General features: G+C 40.9%; 1 pseudogene; it reads right to left on the bottom strand.

The window, feature by feature from the left end:
- Window positions 1-4753: 4753 nt before the first annotated feature.
- The window catches only part of LOC120566574, a 101643-nt pseudogene continuing 87554 nt past the window's right edge, over window positions 4754-18842 (bottom strand).

Raw genomic sequence — 18842 nt, 5'->3', positions numbered from 1 at the left:
ACCAAACTCCACCAGACTCCATGTAAATAATCAGGACTTTTAGCGTGTATAGAGCCAGTATATCTCCACCAGACTCCATGTAAATAATCAGGACTTTTAGTGTGTATAGAGCCAGCATATCTCCACCAGACTCCATGTAAATAATCAGGACTTTTAGCGTGTATAGAGCCAGCATATCTCCACATGTCAATGGGTGAATTAAGGGTTTATTTCAACCAAACCAGAGTGATGATTGTTGGAACAGTGGAAAGATGAACCTAGACGGCTTTTGGTAGTTTTATTTTGTTTCCGTGCACTTTGAAGTGCGTTTTACGATGGTAAAAGTACTGATTATTTACATGGAGTCTGGTGGAGTTTGGTAATGGTGATTTCAGGGCTGTTTCATGTTAAACTAAAAGGATCTTACTCTTTACTAAAAGGTCTATCTCTGTAGGGATCCTTTCCATAATGTTATCACACACTTAGAATAATAATCTGAGTCTGTCAGCGGCAAAAACTGAACTTTTAGTGGATGCTAACTGATTAATATACTGGACCAGTTTCAGAGGTTGTTGTTCCTATCAGTTTGTCCCTGTAAGGGCCCTTTTCTTTCGCTGCCTTCTTAATTTTCTCGTAATTTCTCTGTTTAAACATGGATGTATTAAGAGAACAAGATGCCTTAATGATAATTCCTTGAGCCGTCTTTCCAGCTCCGTGTCTGTGTCGCTCTGACACTGTTGCCCCTGGCAACCGATAGTGTAGGATCCCAAAATGGTGGACGGGCTCAGACATTTCCCAAATCGTGACATATTTCCTCATTCTCAATGGGAACTCATAATCAACATATATGGTAACAGAATGCCTAAAATTTGTCATTTGGGATGAGAAAAACATGATACTTGTGACATCCTATTGTTTTGAAGATTTTTTAATGCTTTGAAACCAATTAGTTTTTTTCCCCGCTGTTTTTATGCTTTTTTCAATGTCTTTCCTTCATTTTTGTCACCTTTCCCGCTTTTCTTTATTTTTTTCTGGCTTTTCTAAAAACGGTTATGTCGCCTTTTCCTACTTTTTTGTCATTTTCTTCGACATTTTGATGCATTTATCGGCATTCAGCGATAATTAATTTTTGACGGTTGAAGAAGGCCTGTTTGGTTCTTTGTGTGTTTGTGTGTGTGTGTGCCTGCGTGCGTGTGTGTGTGTGTATTTGTGTTTGTGTGTCTGTGTGTCTGTGTGTGTTTGTGTGAGTGTGTGCATGTGCATGTGTGTGTGTGTCTGTATGTGAGCGTGTGTGCGCATGTGCGTGTGTGTGTGTTTCATCAATAAAGGATCCATGTGAAATAAATAAGTCATCTGACATGTATGACAGATAAATAATGGAAACACTGTTTTTCTTTACGTTCCTTTGTCTCTGAACTGACCTGAAGGCTTTTCAAATTAAAACTACTCATCACACACTCTCTGTCTGTCTGTTAATACATTAACTCTGACACACACACACACACACACACACACACACACACACACACACACACAACACACACACACACAACACAACACTCACATACACACACCACACACACACACACACACAGACACACACACTCTCTGTCTGTCTGTTATCACATGATCTCTGCCTCGCTGCTTTTCGTTTGTCTGCGTACCTTCAGGGGAATCAAAGTTTCACACAAACACAAACATATAAAATATATAAATCTGTGAATCAGAGACTGGAAAATGACAAACTCTTCAGACATTAGACTGAAATTAACTCAATTCGTATTTCATTTCACCGTCACAAACTATTATTGTTATTATGTAGAAAACATAGATTCAGATGTTTCCTTAAAGAGACCAAACTCACACACAGACAAAATTTAACTTTTTTATGAACTCAGTTGTAAGCCTGAAGCTCTTGAAAACTGGTTGAACGTTTGTAAGAGAATTAGATTTTCATTCTTTAAAAGTAAAGTTGTGTCGTCAGCCAATTGACTTATGGTAATTAGTCTGTCCCTCACAACTAACCCTTTAATGTAACTATTGTGGATCAAAATGGACAACATTTCTGCTACCATTATGAATAAAAGCGTAGAGCTGCTGCAACCCTGACAAATTCCTTCTTCATCTCAAATCGGGGACAGGTGCCCTAGAGCTACACGAATATTGATTCCATTATATAGCATCGCAATTATATCCATGCATTTCTCACCAAATCTAAAATGATGCAAAGTTTTCAAGATAAAGGGATGTTCAACAGAATCAAATGCTTTATAAAAACCTAAGAATAGAATAAACCCACTATCATGAATATTATCGCAGTACTCAAGTAAATCTAAAACAAGTCTTATGTTCAAAATAACCTGATTGTGTCGCAACAATTATGGTAAACATACCCCCCGTTAGCCCAGTAGCAACAACTCCAGAGAGGAACTTGTACTCAGTATTCAACAATGTTATTGGTCTCAAATGATCTCTAATGCTTTTGTCTTTACCACATTTAGGAATCAGAGTAATTAGTCCTTGTTTCATAGATGACATGAGTTCTTTCTTCTCTATACATCCCAGTAAGGCTTTGAGTAGTACATTTCTCACATGACTCCAAAAGAACTGATTTTAAATGTGTTGTAAGCCTGTCCGTCCCTGACAGGGCGCGCTCTGCCTTTTATTACCACGAGTTGACAGACACGTCTCTGCTGATTTGCTATCAGCTGGAACACAGCCAATAAAAGAGAGAACGCCCACCAAACCAGAGAAAACAGAACTCAGAGCTATTTCACACCGTTCAGGGGAAACATGTCCTTCAAGATCAAGTCAACTTTATTATCCCCAAATGGGGCAATTCTTTCTACAGCCAGCAGAGAACAGAAGACAGCATCCCATACACAACATAACATACATTCATATTCCAAACTCTGACAGGACAAATTACATCAAGGTATTAATGGGGAGACGCCCCAAGGTGAATAGGGAAAAATGACTAATAGATATCAGCATGAAACTTCCCCAGTTAATAACTGACATTAAGACAACTATCTTTTGTATTACAAGTTTTTAGATTATGTATGTTTAAATATGCAAATAAGGTTTCATCTCATTAAATATGGGCTAATCTGCATATAAGAGAAATCTGAACATTGGATACAGCCAGATTCAAAATTCTTGTTTCATTTTGTTGACATTTTAGAGTCAAAGGTTTTTCTGAGGAGAGTTTTGATATCACTCCATTAATGAGAAAATACTGTCAACAGCCATAAAAAAGATTTGTGCCCCGTCTTTAGGTATAAAATGTTGCATAAGTCAGACTCTGAGTGATGTACATACAAACCCTCTGTACAAACCTTAGAAATATACATAGGAATACAACTGGAAAGTTTGGTGTATGTAAGTTCTGCTGAAGTGGAGATCTCTCGCTCAAGAGTATGAGAAAAAAACATGTACAAATTACATCAAGTATTATTGAGACCAACACCAAAAGGTACAAATGAGCTCCTTCCATCTCTTGGTGTTACACCTGGGTACCAGGTACCTGCGAACCCGATGGCAGCAGCCTGGATTCACAGGACAAGGGGTGACTTCGAGTCAGTGAGGATGGCTTTGGCCTTCCTTGGGACTCTGACCCTGTATAAAAGGGATAACTCTACAAAGTCAATCCCTGCAATGTTGCCACACCTCTACGATGCTGTTTAGTTGATGCTCATTTTTCAAATTAAGGGACCCAAACCAGCAGATAAAAGAGAAAAAGTTAAAACAGACTCATTAAAACAAGAATAAAACATTTTCATAAAAGATGTATCAACATTAAAACATCTCAACTTCTGAAAACAATACATTGGTTGGTGGGTCTTAGCACAAACTGCATCTGTGTTGGTCTCAAATGTCAAGTTATTAACAGGATGTTTCCAGCGTGTTCCAGCGGTGGAGGACTTGTTGGGCGCTGTGAACACAGCGTCTCTCTTTCATTCCTTCAACAAGCTTCTAGAAAGGTCAGCGCATATCCCAAAACCTTTTGATATCCGAGTCTTTGATAATGTTTAAAAGTTGCTGTTGCTCCTTCCTATCTGGTCTGCAGCCCTGCAAACTGTCGGCTGGTTGGTTTGTGTCCAGTAACCATAGAAACGCACAGAGCTGACCATACGCTGTAAACAGGCGAGATGCCGTATACTGTCACAAACTGTAGTCAAACCAAAAGGTCTTATTCTGAATATCCAACCATCTGTTTACATGACCCATGTCAAATTCAGAATATTGCCATATTGTGAATAATAGAGGAACATTGATGTGGATGCATATCTGCTTTACTTTAAAGAAAGGAAAGTTTGACTTTGGATGGCGTGCACAGCTGATTGTTCAATACCTCACTGGGGAACAGCGTGTAACTAACGGCCCAATTCAAACAGGATCAACTCATGGTCGTCTTTTGGAACTTCGCCCAAAACGTTCAACAGGAAAGACTTCTTTGAAGTTCAAACACCGACAGCCAATCAGAATCACTCAGGGGAAAACAAACGTGGAGATGAGCGGAACAGATCTGTATGGAGGTTTACTAATGACAAAACTAAATGACTCTTTTAATAACAAAATAAAAAATAATGTGTAAAGGAAGTAAAGCTGTCAGATAAGCAGCAAGGTGGTTGGTAAATGCAGCTTTTGGAGACGATGATGAAGAGCATTACATGTCATTGAGCTGTTTGGAGCAGAATCTAATCCATTCAGGAAATCATTGGTGATACCCACATTCTCCCTCACTAACTGCAGCTGATGATCCTGATCAGACTCAACTGTGTGGTTCTCTGACAGGAGGAGACTCTCCGTCCTCCACAGGACACAGAAACACTGAGGAACCAGATGACCGTAACCCAGACTGTAACGTAAACCCAAACCCAAATCCAGGATAAAGAGGCTGAGTGAATGTGGTGTTGAAAGTGTGGAGGTGGATCAGTGAGTAACAGGTGACTCTGTAGAAGGACAGAGAGCCAGCAGGACAGTCCACATACACTGCTACTCTATCAGAGACAGAGGAGAGGTGGTTTGTTGGTCTGTTATTGTGCCGGACAGAGTAACCATCATTAGAGCAATTCAGACTCCAGGACTGATCATTACATCCAAACACACACTCCCTACGGTCTCCTCTCCTCCTGATTCCTCTCTGTAACTGACTGATATATCAACAGTTCCACTCCTCTCGACCTCCCAATAACAGCGACCAGTCAGACCATCTCTACACAGCAGCTGACGACAGTCAAACCTCTCTGGATATTACGGTATGACTGATCCTCCACAAATGTCACCTTCCTGTTGTTGTGAGACAGTTTAAGTTCTCTGTTCACTGTGTTTGTGTCGGAGTCTGAGTTCACAGGAATCTGACGGAGAGAACGGACACAACACAGCTGCAGTTATTAACTATCAGCACTTTGATGATGACATCAGAGGGTTGAATGAGTGATGTCACAATTCCATGAATAAAATGTGAAACAGACTTACACTTTCTCAGACCTGGTGTCAACCATCTGACTCCAGCAGGCTCCACCCTGAAAGGAGGGGGGGCATTAAATAACTCTCACACATTATACACTGATGAAGGAATAGTCTGAAAGCTGGAGAAATACATCTCAAAAGTCATTTCCTGAGGTCAGTAGGGTCAAGGTTCAGTTTTAATGTACATGGCCCTTTCACAATCATCGGGGAAGGTGGACCCAAATGCAGAGAGTGCAGGCAAAGGTAAGTTGAGCAGAGGATTTATTTCTCAACAATGTCCAAAAACAAAACAGGATATCCAAAAAACTAGGAATGAAGAGAACAGGGTAGAATCCAAACAGAACTTGCAAACAGGACATGCAGACACAGAAGACCGAAACAAAAACAACAATGACCTGACACAAGACAAGGGAAACACAAAGACTAAGGCTGAATCCCAATTCTCCCCTTACCCCTTCCCCTTACCGCTAGCCCTTGTCCCTCGAACCAAGTGGTAAGGGCTAGGGTGAAAACATAACCCTATGAAATTTGACACCACTTGGTTACGGTTATGTCACCATACAGTATTGATCACAAACTTCCAAGATGCCGTCTGCAAGTGTGTGTTGCTTATTGCATGGGTTTTGACAAGTGTCATATGCATGTATATATTTTATAGTTCTTTTATGTTCACTTTGGTGGTGAAGATGTTCTTATCTGTGTACTATTTAGGTTTGTTTGCAATACATATTTTTTAAACACACTGCATGGTGTGTTGTATATCTTTTTCAGTTATCACAGTTTTGAATGTCATTGATGTTCAGAAACACTTTCTTTGTTAATATATATCTGTCTTTATTGCCCAATAAAGTAAACACAACAGCACCACAACCGCCAAAACATTATATAAAAATACATTATGTTATAGAACCATTATCAACTATTAAAACCATAACTTACATGTCACACACACACATAAAAAAGGCACTTAAATGTATAAAACTCAAAAAAGACGCAAGACCACAAAAATTCGAGAAATTCCCGAACTACAGTCTGATGCCTGTTAGCCAGTAACCTTTCCCTACTGATTATCCAACAACAATGTACAGGTACAATGAACAGGTATACATTACAAATAATTACACTAATACAGTACCAATACAATAATGAATGGCTACAACATGAACGCATGACTCACTACCATAGTTGCTTTGCTGCATATTTTGATTTTAGAAACTTCTGCTTGTTTTCAGCCTGAAAGTGGATCAGCTGCGGGGGTTTCCTCCCTGCATCCTGTGTGTGATACAGGACGGTATATGTAAAGCACGTATCGATGTCTCCAAAGCAAGTAGTGTTATGCACTGATATCAAACAAAATTCAAGCTAGCGATTTTTAAAAAACGTTTCAATTAAGAACATGGTTGCAACTATATATGTACAGGACGGTGTAGAGCACAAAACACCGTCGTAATTTTAAAAATCAATTCTTTAAGGCCGAGAATACTTACATTTTTTATCGGTCTCTCTGGTCGACCTGGCAGCCATGTTCCTTGTTGCGCATGTATCTGGATACCCCTTTGCCCTATTCCTCGATCAAGACGAGTATTGGGACAGCACTAGCTCTCGTGAACGCGCAACAACAAGCGTTAAGGGGAAGGGGTAAGGGGAGGATTGGGATTCAACAGGAATTGGGATTCAGCAGGACACAGGACAATGAGGACTAACAAGGGACAAGACAGAACAAATTCAAAACAAACACAGGAGGGTCCAAGGGAGAGTCCAGAAACAGAGGGAGAATTGAGGACCTGAGGAACTCACGGAAACTCGAGACAGGGGACCCAGGGACCTTAGAGTAAAGATGAAAAACCATGCTGGCAGCCGAAGCAGGGCGTCGAAGACATTCTGGAGGGAGGCACACAGGCGCCAGGCGACTCTATGGTGGACGCAGCGAAGGTGGGACCCTTCTGGCGGGCGAACAGGACGCCGGCGAGAACTCTCCGGCGACCAGCAGCGAAACCCCTCTGGAGAACAAGCGGCGAAGACTCAAAAAGCGGCCAGTGGCGAAAGCAGAGCCCTCTAGCGCCCGGCAGAGAAAGCAGAGCCCCTCAGGCGGCCAAACAGGACGGGCGAAGGTAGAGCCCCTCTGGAGACCAGGCGGGGCGATGGGAAGACTATCGGGTGACCGACGAAGGCGAAACCCCTCTGGCGGCCGAAAAAAGGGCCAGCGAGGGAAGACTCTTGGGCAGCTGTCGGCGACGGCGACCACTCTCGGAGGCCCCGGCCAAGGCAGAAGCCTTCTGGCGGCCCGGCGACTAAGGCAATGGAACCCTCTGAGGGCCGGGCAGGCAACGGGTCAGCTGGGCTGGAGACAGGCGATGAGTCAACTTGGCCAGTGTCTGCCAACAAGAACAGGAGTCGGCGGGTCCGCCAACAAAACACGGGGAGCAGGAATCGGCCGGACCGCCGACAAAACACGGGAGCAGGAGTCGGCTGGACCAAAAAAAAAAAAGCGTCAAAAGTCTCGGGGGGGCAGGAAAAGGCATAAGCCTCTGGGGCGCGCGGGAGACAGGTGAAGTCTCAGAGGCAGTCTCAAGGGCACCGGGGACCGGCAAGCTCTCAGAGGCAGCGTCTCAGGGGCACAGGAGACCGGCAAAGTCTCAGGGACGCTGGAGACCGGCAAAGTCACAGGGGTGGTCTCAGGGGCAGTCTCCGGGAAGCCGCAACCCGGCCAAGACTCTGGCAGAATGGTCCGCCTCTGGCACTGGAACACTGCACGTCAGCGGAGGTTCTGGACCACTGCTGGCCCGGAACTGCCGACGCTTGCTTGGGACCGCTGGAAAACATGCGCTTAGACCTGCTGGACAACACATGCTCAGGTCTGCTGGACAACACGTGCTCTGGTCCACTGGACAACTCCGGGCTCCGGTCTGCTGGAGAGCGGTTGAACCAGTGCATGGCGGCCGGGACCGTGCCACTATGTCCTCTCTTGCAGCCTCCACGGTTCCCAGAAAATATGGCCGGCGAGGTCCCTTCAAAGGACTGTGTCAGAGCTGCAGGAAGCGAACTGACCGACCGTTGATCCCCAGCTAGTAATCAGCGGCCCGCGCCTCCTCAATCCATCTAGCACATCTAGCTAGGTACTGGAAAACAGTCACATAAGTATCTGGCTCACTACCAGGTGGAGAAACGACAGGACTAGGCATAGTGGCCAGAGGAGCAGGCTTGTTAAAAAACAGAGATCCTGTAGCCACAAGTAGGCCAAGAAGTAGGCAGGCTAGTGGGTGCTAGCTGGCTCGGAATGTGATGAGGTAGGCCAGGAGTAGGAAGAGGGACGTAAGTGGATTGCAGGTTTGGGAAGAACACCACCCCACAGCAGATTGATGAGCTGGAGTGGAAATTAATCATTTAACCCAGTTAGGAATCAATTCCTCTAACCAGGGCTTTTCTGACAACTTCACACGAGCCAACGACTGAATTGCCTTCTTCTGGCAATCACTGTCAGTCCTCTTCTACAAGGTACTAAGCTCCATCAGGTCACACGTCAACTCGTACAGTTCATCTGACATAGTATGAACAGGCTCCATAGTCTAGGTACAAGCAGCAACAGAAAAACAAATACTGGGAACCCACCGGGAAATAAACACTCTGCTGAGTCCAAATAGGTCAGGTCATTCTGTCACAATCTTTGGGGAAAGGTGGACCCAAATGCAGAGAGTGCATCCAACCAGAACTTGCAAACAGGACAGACACAGAAGACCGAAACAAAAACAACAATGACCTGACACAAGACAAGGGGAAACACAAAGACTAAATACATAGGACAATGAGGACTAACAAGGGACAGGTGGCCTCAAGACTGGGAAACAGGTGAAACACATTGGGGCAATTACAAGGGAGGGAAAACAAGTAAAGTAAAAATAAGACAAGAAAAGACAGAAACCAAGACTGTCAAAATAAAACAGGAAACAGAACATACAGAACGTACAACCCTGACAGGCCCCTTTCTCTGTAGAGATTACAAAAAGCTTGTAAAACATCAACCCTGTTGGCCACAGTCAATCTACAAACATCTTTTTTTCAGGACAAACTATGCTATTAGAATATGTTTGCTGCCGTGAGGTCACTTGAATGTAAAAAGGTTGTAGGGCCATAAAGACAAATAAATAAATAAAACGGAACATGAATATCACAGATATGTATTAATATGACAAACAGAGCAATAAAAGCTAAGCCAATCTCCTGTCTAAAACACTTATCATATGTATTAGGAGTCAAACTCTTAAGAAATAAACATTATAACTTATACAGCTGGCAGAAATATCTACATTTCTTCCAAAAAACAGTACAAACGCTTTTGCACTCATGACATTCACTTATGCCAATACTCAAATAATAAGTCATATTTATTGATATCCCACACACAGCAATGCTACACAAGCATTTGTTTTGTCTAAAACAGTTCTCCTATAGCCTGGTTGACACCAGACCCTTCTCAGTTGTAACTGAGAGTGAGTCTGGGCAAGCTTCATTCACTGCCCATTTCCAAATGCCTCTGGCACATTGGATAGTCCTTCAACCAATCAGACCAACAATCCAGGTGATGTAGCAGCGACAGCGGCATCAATGGGTTGCTGCGCCCGATGGCCGTCATGTTGAATGTAATTTAATGTAATGTGTAATGTGCTTGCCGTCAGCTGCGCCTATCGTCATTGTGTAAAGCCTGCCTCAATGGTTGTGATTGGTGCCTCGATTTGGAAAAATTGGAAATGGGCTTGAATGGGCTCTTGGCCAGACTGATTTGACTAGTTCGTCAGGGTTTTCCCAGGCTAGTTCTTCTATATATCTGGAGTCAGTCAGTGCAAAAATAAACTTAACTAACATTATAACTCATATACAAGACAAACTATTTACATTTCTTCAAAAAAGGCCCAAACTTATGCCAAAACTCAAAACAGTGATGCCATTCTTATCTGTAAAATGGTTTAGAACGGTAATATATGATCTTTGATCACATCTTACTATTCTGACTTTGAGTGATCTCTCCTCACAATAAACAATCTTTTTTGTCCCTCAGATGACGTATTGATGGCCTTATATGGGCCTTAATGCGCCGGACCTGCCTTCCATTGGTTTACAAGACAAAAAAAGCAGCTCCCAAAGCATCATGGGAAACAAAATGGATGGATAGCATCAGCGCTAGTGGGATCAGCGGCTGAAAAATTCATGAATTATGGACATAAAGTGGACAAATCTTGGATGTAAGAGTTTGGATTTATTGCTCAAAGACACCGAAAAAAGGAACAAATACCAGGCTGGATAAAAAACTCCTGTAGGGGCTACAAAGACACCAAAGACACCCCGTAACGGCTAGAGTGTTCAATTCAATTCAGTTCAATTTTATTCATAGTATCAATTCAAAACAAGAGTTATCTTAAGCCACTTTACAGATAGAGTAGGTCTAGACCACACTATCATTTACAAAGACGCAAACCATTCCAGTAATTCCCCTAAGAGCAAGCATTCAGTGCGACAGTGGCGAGGAAAAACTCCCTCTCAGGAAGAAACCTCGGACAGACCCAGGCTTTTGGTAGGTGATGTCTGACGGTGCCGGTTGGGGATGTGATGAACAATGGCAATAATAGTCACAATAAAGATAATGGATCAGTGACTTTTAGCTTTTAGCTGGAAAAGACAGTAAGTCTCTAGCTCTTATGGCTGTAAAATGATTAAAATATGATTCGGAGATGCTGTTTTTGTAGTTTTTATTCGGTATACAACGAGTTCGGGCCGATAAGGTTAAATATGCAAATTATGCATTATCTTGTTAAATATGCGCTAATTTGCATACAAGAATAAAAATGTGAACATTAGATAAAGCCGGGTTCAAAATTTGTATTCATTTTGTCAACATATTAGAGTCAATGGTTTTTACAGATGGAAGTTTAGATACCTCCTTTTATCACTGCAAAAATCAGAATATGGTGTCAACAGCATAAAAATCCATTTTCGTCCGTTTTTAGTTATAAAAATGTAACAAATCAGGCTATGAATAATATGTGAACAAACTCGGTCATTAAAACCGTTCAGAATATAGATAGGAGTCAAACTGGAACGGTTGGTTTAGATTTCTGACTCAGAGTCTGCGAAAAACCCATTTAGAGGAAAACATCCTTAAAGATATGGATTATAAAATATTAGACACAGATCTTGTCCATACCGTCTCTGGTTGTGACTCTGACCACGGCAAAAAAATCCTTAAAATAATGTCCATCTTGCAAACATATCCGTCTCTGCAGTCATCTCAACCATCGAGTCCAGTAACAGGAAACAACACTCACAGACACTTTTTTCTTTGACCAAATGTTTTGGGTTCTTCAAAAACAAAACACCACTAAATGTTGGGTTAAAATGCATTGTAACTTCGAATTACTGAGATTGTAACGGGTATAATATATTTGTTATTGTTATATTACTGTGTTACAGCCATAATGAATACATTACTGTAATTGTGTTACTTTTGTACTGCGTTACTCCCAACACTGGTGCTAAAATATTATAAATATTTCTCAAAATTAAAGACAGTTTCTTTAAATTGCAGCTAAACTGCAGCGATCTCGAGACTCTGGAACAAATTACTCCCTGATATCCGGAGGATTACAGATGTTTTTAGGTCCAAACTCAAAACTTATTTGTTTAGAATGGCTTTTAATACCTAGTAGTGGTGTGACAATTACCCTATACTGTTTTTATGTAACATTTTCAGATTTTACTGTTTTCTATAGCTATGTTTCCATCGACCCGTTTTTATCCGAATTAAGTGATATCGAATGAAAATGTCTTATGGAAACAGTAAAATCTGATTGAATTTCATGAATATCGACTCAAAGAAAATACGTTCGGTCTCACCGGTTTTCTCTTGATCGGTGATATCGGCTTATGCGATAAACGCTGGTGGAAACATTATTAATTAATTAATTAATTAAACATTATTATAAATAATGAATTGCGATTAAGTTTTAGATCATTTTATAGTTGCAACCCGCAATAAAACGAAGAAGAAGTTTCAGTTAATTTCCGGCGTATTTCCGCCCTGTTTGCCACACATGACAGGTGTCAACCTATATATGTCAATGGTGTCAACAAAAACAAATTTAAGTGGACAAACGAGGAGACAAGATACTTTTTTATTTAATTTACCAGAAAAATATAACGGCTATTTTAGATAGCAAAAATCTAAGAAACGCCATCATTTATCAGGAGCTCGCTGAAGGAAATTACCAACAAAGGTTACGACAGGGGACATTCATTAAACGCGTTACGCGAAAAGCTCAACGTGGTTTAATGTATCTAAACAACGATCAACCATCACCCGGTTTATCATGGTCATATCTTGTCATGAACACTTAAGCCTGTCAAAAAACTAAATCGAAATCCAACAATTATAGAAGTTATCTCCGTTAATGTTTTCTTCATCAGTGGCCGGTATGGCGGAGGAAAAAGCGCGTGATTGAAAGTACCTAAACAATGATCAATCATCACCAGATTTCTCTCTCATATTACCCATCATAACCACGGAAAACTGTCAAATAATCTAACCCAATGTCCAATTATTATGGACATTATCTGACATAAAAGCGTTTCTGCTTCAGGGCAGTGCGAGCGGCTGGGGGTTGACTCTCCACGGTTCTCGTTGGCTTTATAAGTCCTAATGTGAAAAAGCTTGCTGGTTTAATGTACCTAAACGACGACCAATCATCCCCCAAATAATACTCTCCTATATTGCTCATCATAACCACTTAAAACGGTCAAATCTAACCCAATGTCCAAATATTATGGACATTATCTGACACGTTAACCCGAGATAACTTCTATCGTTGGATTTCGATTTAGTTTTTTTGACAGGCTTAAGTGTTCATGACAAGATATGACCATGATACATCTGGTGATGACTGATCGTTGTTTAGATATTAAACCACTTGTTTTATAACGTTAAGCATTTTTAGAATGTCCCTACGACAAGCCATGGACGTCCTCTACGGAGTAAATGGAAGGAGCTCAAACAGCATACACGGCTCAAAAAGGGGAGTTGTCTCGCAGCGGTGCCGGAGGGAAAATATAAAGACAAGTTCCACCTTTTGATGAGCTGGATCAGATCCTCGGCCAAAGGCTCATCGTAGCTTAGTTTGGCTTCTAATGTTAACAACAATGTTAACTACTACCTTTGTCTAACAAAACTTTGTTCTAGTAAATTTGTTGAATCTTGTGCGATTCAGTTTGAAAATGAATGGAAGCACTTTAAAATGTCTCAAATCAATTCGATATACCAATTTAATCGCAAAACAGCATCTGACGGCCATACGCACATGGTTTTATTAAACTTTGGAGCTGGTTGATGGAAACACACTTTCACCAGCTTAATTCGTATGAGTTTTGTGGATGGAAACTTAGCTTATGTTTCATTTATTTTATTGTATATGTTGTATGATATGTGTTTTACTCTTGGATTCTGATGTGAAGCACTTTGGATACCTGCTGGTTACTGTAAAGTGCTATATAAACAAATGTTGATTGATCTCAATCATCGAGTCCAGTGATAGGAAATAACACTATTTGTTTTTTCTCGGACCGAAATGTTTTGCGGTTCTTAAAAAAAAACACTACTAATCTTGGGTTAAAATGCGTTGTAACCTCGCATTACTGAGATTGTAACGGGTAAAATATTACATTTTATTAGTAATATGTTATATTACTGCGTTATAGCCAAAAGGAATACATTAATGTAATTGTGTTACTTTTGTAACGCTACTCACAACACTGGTAATGAAATATAATAAATAAATAAAACAGGGAATTATCATTTTAGTTCCCAGAGATGTTCTTCTTGGGAGACCTCCTACACAAATATCTCCTTTTTATGTTCATCCAGTGTTTATACCTGAGAGTGTCCAGTCTCCAGAGTGGATCCTTAAGTCCAGCCGACAGCAGGTTCACTCCTGAGTCTCCTGGATGATTGTAGCTCAGGTCCAGCCCTCTCAGGTGGGAGGGGTTAGAGCTCAGCACTGAGACCAGAGAAGAACAGCCTTCCTCTGAGATCAGACAGCCTGACAGACTGCAAACATTCAGAACAACATATGTTACATGATCTGAGGACACTGTGGGGTTACATTAACATTATCACAGATTTTTTCTACTCACAATCAAATACCCATCAACAATCTGACAACATTACTGGTAGCTCTCTAATTCCTGTCTGATATTTTAAGTTCCAACAACAGAGTGAGAAGAAAACAACATAAGACATGTTCATGGGAAGAGATTGAAACTAAAATAAACACAACTGTTTGAAATCATACAAGCAGAGACAATCTTAGGCACCTTACAAGTTTATCCATTAATGTAAATCAGAATTTAGGTGACCATCAGTTAAACAGGTTGTTGAATCCTGACCTGAGAGTCTCCAGTTGACAGTGTGGACTCTGAAGTCCAGCCGACAGCAGCTTCCCTCCTGAATCCTTCAGGTTGTTGTTACTCAAGTCCAGCTCTCTCAGACTAGAGGACTCAGAGCTGAGAACTGAGGACAGAATTTCACAGCTTCTCTCTGACAGATTACAGCCACTCAGCCTGCCGAAGAGACGATAATGAACAAGAAGATAAATATCAGTATTTTTAAAATGTAAAAATAATATAGGTTGAGTCTAGACTAAAATCTTATTTGCAGTTCAAGAAATTAAGACATTTTAACTCAAGAGTCAAACAAGGATATGTTTGTTAGTATAACTAAAATATAAACTGGTAATCTAGATGACAGCTTGTGAGGCATTACTAAATGTGGTGATGTATAATCCCTTCTCAGCTCTTGTTAAAATCATCAAAGTTAATTAAAATTAACTCAGGAATAGTCTGGATCAACGAAAATACATTTCCAGACTTTGACCCTTGTCGGCTCCGCTCTCTGTGTGTTCTCTAATCTGGGTTTAATGACAGTTTATTCACTGCTGGTTGTCCCTCAACATGCAAAATTTTTTACGCTTCTAAAAATAACAACCTTCGAGCTAACAAACTACATGCTGAAAATGTCAAGTTTAGAAGATGGGGACGGTCAATAAAGAAGGCATGTTGGTTATTTCGGGGATGTTTTTAGGGATTTACAAAGAATCTGTTTAGGGCATTGCTTGTCAAACTGGGAAATTTTGGAACCGCTTGGTGGGATTGCTGTGGATGAAGTACACACGGAGATACACTGGTAAGAGCTAATGAGGTTTAACCATGTATCCAGATAATTTAAATAGCTCACATTACTGTGTTGTGACAACAGTTAGCATCATTTAATATTGTATGTGGAGTTTTCTTTTGTGGGGTGAAAATGTTCCACCAATACGTTTCAAAGTTCCTTCCAGAGACTATTTAGCAGAGCCACCGTTGCGCGTCAAGAGCTCAGCGGTTCCAGGACCATTGTGATTGGTTTAAAGAAATGCAAACAACCCAGAGAAATATGTGAAGTCATTTTAACATAATGTGTAACCAGATCACACCTGAGAGTTTCCAGTTTACAGTGTGGACTCTGAAGTCCAGCCGACAGCAGCTTCCCTCCTGAATCCTGCAGGTTGTTGTTACTCAGGTCCAGCTCTCTCCAGACTAGAGGACTGGGAGCTGAGAACTGAGGAAAGAGCTTCACAGCTTCTCTCTGAAAGATTACAGGCACTCAGCCTGAACAGACGGTAATCAACAAGAAGATAAATATCAGTATTATTAAAATGTAAAAATATTATAGGTCAAGTCTGGACTAAAAGTATTATCAAAAGAAAAAACGGTCCATTTCAGAATGCATTTTAAGATTTTATTGTTTGTTTTAAATTACTGAATGGTTTGGCACCTCACTACATCTTAGACCTTCACTTAGGTCTACTGATCAACTTCGGCTGGTCACTCCGAAAACCAGGTTAAAAACCAGGGGCGACTTCGCGCTTTTTCAGCTACAGCCCCTAAACTGTGGAATGAGCTACCTCAGGCCTCAGAATTCGCCCGACATTTGAATTTTTTAAATCTCATCTTAAAACTCATTTGTATTCCCTGGCTTTTAACCCCAACACAGTCTCACTCCCTACTCGTCAAATGTATGACGATGGTCAAGGACCCTGGCATCAAGTTTCAACGAAATAGGGGTACCCTTGACGTTATTTTTCGACGCGAGGGGTCCGTCAGATAGACATTCATGTTATTCCCTCACCGTCGGATATCGACGAAAGGGAAAACACCCCGCCCCTTAACTCGAAATCTGTGACAGTTATTATTGGTTTTTTTAGCCCAATAACCACTGTTTTAATCAACATTATTCACGAGATATTATCATGGTTTATATGTATTTATTTTAATGTTATTATTTCGGTCTATTTCGCCGAGAAGCTGGGTAGCTTTTTGTTGATTTATATTTTTTAAACTATAACGCTACATCTATCAATATTTATTTAGATGTTATCATGGTATTCATTTCTTTATTTTAATAATATTATTTCGGTCTTATTACCGGTAAAATATTACAGTATATGCTGTAATTAGAACATTACGATATGATCCGAGCTAGACGCATTCAAAGCCGATATCCCCCAATGCAATGCGGCCGTTCATTTCAAAGAATCGGGCAGCGATCAGCGGGTCTTTAACGCCAGGATCGCTTCAATATACATACATACAGTCAGTGATTGTGTCACCAGCAACAACACGTTGCTCAGTTTTGTTCCAGTAAGTTATGAACCATAATAACGTTTTAAACGAATCCGCGGAAAACTCCGAAGTGACGTACGGGCCCCGCCAGCGGATACTGAAGATAAAAAATATATAATATTCGTAATATTAATGTTTTTTCTAACGTTGTATTTGAGGAGTTAAACAATAAAGATAGTTATAATAATAAAATACAGTTTCATGTATTTGTCTCATATATTTTGTGCTCGCCGGCCGGGCGGCGGCCGCAATCTGAAATGGAATCAAGCCGTCTTACGGCGTGGGGACCGAATGAGTCCCCCACCGACCTCGGAAGAACTACAAGTGCTCAAGCTTTGTAACAGCTTCTGTGGCGTTTCTTATGGGAGTTGTAGTTTTAAAGTATATTGGTATATTTCTCATAAGTAGAAGTTGGCAGTGTATAATTTTGGATACACCCTTGGGTTTTTTCCGATGGAGAACACACTGGTGTCATCAGATTTTAAAAATTGAATCGTTAAATAGGTGAAAATAGCTTATTACCATATTTGACAGTGCTTACAGTAGGTACAATTTGGTGACCATAGCTACATGATAGCTGAGGTCCAGAGCTTTCTAGAACAGCTGGTCTTATGTGTGTAGCACCTTCTGTTGCTAAATGACAAGCCTTCATACATGTACTGGGTTCAAGGTTCAGAGGTCAATATTTCAAAGCAGGAGTAATGTATACTCTCCAGACTGACATATGTTCCTCTCCAGGTTGAGACCTTTCCAACGATGTGTTTGCTATAGTCCTATGACAACGTTTTAATTTTACACATCATGGAGACCACTTAGCAGGAGATACTTTATTATCCCCAGAGGGATATTTGCCTTGAGTTCAAATGCTTCACAAATAACACTTGACATATTGTTTTATCATACAGCTGACATACTTACAATAAAAACAACATGAACAAAGTGATATAGGCTAGACTGAAGCACATCACACAGCAACAATCTATTGCTCATCTTTCACAAACAGTGACAAGACAAACGTAAACCATGCTTCATATCATGAAGCTATTGCACACCCTCAATCTCAAGCAACATTATTTAAAGTTTTAATTGTGGTAGGTCCATATTAGGCCTATAGTTTAGAAATGTTAAGTTCACCCCATATCTTCTGCCAGAGGATAAGAGCTCATACTTGGTATGGAGAATAAAGATAGAGCAGACCATATTCTGTGTGCTTGCCTGGAGAGTGGTTTCTATTCTTCTCCACAACCTTCATGACAGTCATATTAATATGCTCTGTAATGCAGCCTTGTATAACACAAACCATCTGATTCACCGTGAGTGTCTGCACTAAATGATAAGACACACTTTCAACACGGGCCTTCCAGCCAAAGGTGCATGTTTTCCATATGAACACCATTGGGCCTATAGGAGCAGAGCCGATGGATTGGTTCATCTTCAGTTTCAAAGGGGGTGGGGGGGTCAGCTTTCCTTAGACATAAGTAGGGGGGGAAAAAAGGTTGGGAACCACTGCTCTGACCCATGTCATGACCCTTTTCTCAGCTTGTGAAATGGTTGAATGAGATGTGTGAGTTTTGTCTTTGTGCAGTAGGGCTGAGGTAGAAGTGTGCCAAAAATGCCAAAACACATGTTGTATATGTACACATACCCAAACAAAGCTATATACATCTTACTCTGTGAACAAAAACCTC

Source organism: Perca fluviatilis, chromosome 10 (genome assembly GCF_010015445.1).
Source record: "Perca fluviatilis chromosome 10, GENO_Pfluv_1.0, whole genome shotgun sequence".
Lineage (NCBI taxonomy): Eukaryota > Metazoa > Chordata > Actinopteri > Perciformes > Percidae > Perca > Perca fluviatilis.
This window is presented reverse-complemented; position numbering and strand designations above follow the sequence as displayed.